Source organism: Pipistrellus kuhlii, unplaced genomic scaffold, assembly GCF_014108245.1.
Source record: "Pipistrellus kuhlii isolate mPipKuh1 unplaced genomic scaffold, mPipKuh1.p scaffold_m20_p_8, whole genome shotgun sequence".
NCBI lineage: Eukaryota > Metazoa > Chordata > Mammalia > Chiroptera > Vespertilionidae > Pipistrellus > Pipistrellus kuhlii.
In genome coordinates this window covers 56,327,459-56,331,275 of record NW_023425584.1, presented here as the reverse complement: position 1 = coordinate 56,331,275, position 3,817 = coordinate 56,327,459, and positions in this window count along the sequence as shown.

Genomic DNA, 3,817 nt, shown 5'->3' with positions numbered 1-3,817 from the left:
TATGCTGTTTTATTCTTAGAGATATTTTCTTTATATATATATTTAAATATATTTTATTGATTTTTTTACAGAGAGGAAGAGAGAGGGATAGAGAGTTAGAAACATCAATGAGAGAGAAACATTGATCAGCTGCCTCCTGCACACCCCCTACTGGGGATGTGCCCGCAACTAAGGTTCATGCCCTTGACCAGAAACGAACCTGGGACCCTTCAGTCCGCAGGCTGACGCTCTATCCACTGAGCCAAACCGGCTTAGGCAATTCTTAGAGATATTTTCACATAACTGTGCTGATAGATATGTATAAGAATGTACAGAACAAGCATTCTTTCTAAAAACAAATCACTAGAAAGAACTCAAATACCTAGTAGCATTTGAATGGATAAATATGATTTCCATAGTTTGATAAAGCATTGCTATTCAACTGTGGAAATTAATGAACTGCCTTCATATTAATCAACATATATGAACCTTAAAAAGATATTTAATTAAAAATATCAAGTCGCAGAAGAGTACATATGCAAAATTACTTTGAAATAAAGATCATCCATGCAAAATTTTGAACTAATTAAAGCTACATACATATGCTGAAACACTGTGAGACATAAAATAATAAATAACAAAATTTTGTATAATTATTTTCTTGGGCAGGAGGGAGATGGAATATCCCTTTAGAATAGAACCAATGAGAAATTTGGTTACAATGGTAATATTCAATCTAAGTTTGGAGATGGCTCTGGATCCATTTCATTATTAAGTTTTAAAATATTATAATTTTTTTCATTTTTTATATATATTCACACAAAATAAATGTGAATGAGGGAGAAAGAAAGAAAAATAATGAGTAGAAATATGAGATCTATATGGAATAGTTGCAATGGCAACTCTGGGCAAGTTATTAAACTACTAGAGGCCCAGTACACAAAATTCGTGCATGGCGTAGGGAGGTGTCCCTCAGCCCAACCTGCACCCTCTCCAATCTGGGACCTCTCTGGGGATGTTAAACTGCCCATTTAGACCTGATCTAAATGGGCAGTTGGACATCCCTCTCACAATCCAGGACTGCTGGCTCCCAACTGCTAGCCTGCCTGCCTTCCTGATTGTCCCTAACCACTTCTGCCTGCCAGCCTGATCACCCCCTAACCACTCCCATGCCAGCCTGATTGATGTCTAACTGCTCCCCTACCAGCCTGTTTGCCCCTAACTTCCCTCCTCTGCCAGCCTGGCCACCACTAAGTGCCCTCCCCTAAAGGGTTGATTGCCTCCAACTGCCCTCCCTTGCAGGCCTGGTGCCTCCCAACTCTCGTCTCCTGCTGGCCATCTTGTGGTGGCCATCTTATATTCACATGGGGGCAGGACCTTTGACCACATGGGGGCAGCTATCTTGGTCTTTTGTGTTGGAGTGATGGTCAATCTGCATATTACTCTTTTATTAGATAGGACAGAGGCCTGGTGCATGGGAAGGGGCCAGCTGATTTGCCCTGAAGGGTGTCCCGGATCAGGGTGGAGGTTCCCTTAGGTCATGGGGAAGCATGGGCGAGGGGCTTGTGGTGGTTTGCAGGTTAGCCATGCCCTCCTGGCAACCCAAGCAGAGGCCCTGGTATTTGGAATTGATTTACCTTCTACAATTGAAACTTTGTAGCCTGGAGTGGAGCCAAGCCTCCTGCTCACTCTGTGGCTGTAGCCATTTCTGTTTGGTTTTATGTATCTTCTATAATTGAAACTTTGTATCCTTGAGTGGAGACCTAGGGTATGTAGAAAGCTTGGCTTCTTCTAGGGGAAACCGAAGCCTTTCACCTGCTCTCTGTGGCTGCAGCCATCTTGGTTGGGGTTAATTTGCATACTTACTCTGATTGGTTGGTGGGTGTGACTGGTGGGCGTGGCTTGAGTGGAGTGATGTTTAATTTGCATATTACTCTTTTATAAGGTAGGATAAGGTAGGATGCTGGGTATTGTTTTCTTATGTGTATAATAGATGACTAACAATAGCTCTTTTAGAGTTGCTAAGAGAAATAAATGGATTCAAATACATAAAACAACATAGAATAGTGGCCAGCAGCTATTATGTACTCAATAAATGTTAGTAAACAGTAACTTGAACATAATATAAACACCAACTAATTAATGAATATTTGTTTGTTTTGAATAAAATTATTGCAAGAAAAAACTCTACACACACACACACACACACACACACACACACACATAAATTCTCTGGCTGCTACCTACCATTTCAAGCTCTTCAAAATAGGACCTAACCTCCTGTTGGTTCTTCAGACACAATATTTCTGCCTTTTTTATGTGCTGTTTTATTGTTACATAATTCTCTTCACTTAGCTCTTCACATCTTTGACTCACCCTAACAGGTTATTCTAGAACAAATAAGGTAAAATTGTCCCTTCCTAAGGTAGGCCTGCACAACATCCCTAACCAAAATTTCATTCTGGATGAATTTGGTTATATTCCTTCATAGTATGCTTCACAGCAAGTCACAATATTAGTTGTTTGTTATGTCCTTGCATCTAACACACAATTATCTGCATCCCCAAGCAGCCTACTACAGAGTACGTGTTCAATATGTATTAATTAAATAAAGGGATGGATATATGACAGAGCAAGTAAATAAACGAATAATCCCACTCTTACTATTTTAAGGTATTTAACTGGTTTAGAATTTAGTTACATAAATGGCCTGCATTTATTTTCTTCAGTTATCTAATTTAAGAAGTCATGACTTTTTTTATAAAGAATATTTTGTTTATTTTATTTTTAAAAATTTTCCATCGCCACTTATCCCCCCAAACCCTCTTAAACTTCCACCCACCTTTCATTACCACAATCACCACAATTTTGTCTGTGTCCATGAGGATAAATAACCTTTATTTGAGAAATATTTTGCCATATACAACAATTGTGTTAGCAGAAAATTTTAGTAGAATAGATCTAAAAGTCCATTTTAGTCTGCTTTATCAAACATTGAAGTATTGTATTTTTAGCTCAAATGTTGTAATCATTTTTTTCTCTTTAGTTTGTGAAGCATTATTCAGAGAAATATTTTTCAAAATATAGCTTGAGGTATCACTTTTATAAAATTGTTTAACATGGGGAGGTTACCCTATATAAACAATACTAATTTTTTTTTTGTTGCAAAAGTCTATGAAAGACATCTGTGAAGAAAAAAACTAGGAGAATAAACCTTTTGAGAAACAGTTATTAACCACAAAATATACACTTTTAAACTTCCTTTATATGATAATCTAACTTAGTTAGTGATTTTGTAACAGCATTCATACCCATAAAAGAAAGTTGTGAATATTCTTATTTTAAAGTGTGGAAGTTTGAAGCCACATAAAGAAGTCAGATTTGCCTTGGTAATATGAAATTAGGGTGGGGAGTGAGAAGTACATGGAAGCTGATGCAAATATTTATTACTTACAGATTCTGCTTTCTATATTCCAATTTTCCTTTCCTTCATTCTCAGGGAATCTATAATTGTTTTTTCATCCATCAGGGCTGTCCTTAAACAATTTGGATTGCAAGAGTATGAAGCACCTGCAATTATGCACAAAATGGAAACATCATTTAATAAGGAGGTTAGATGTAAATGCATGTGCTACTTAAATGAAAACTAACTTAAAATTGTCACACTAAAAAGTAAATAAATAAGACAGCTAATTTCCAATTAAATAACACAATAAATATAAAGCTACTCTTTGGCCATTTCATTCTGTTACATGTTTTATTATTTTTTAAGACACACTTCATCGGTTCTAAATAAAAATCTTCTACAGCGAACTTGTGCTTAAAGAACAAAAACGAC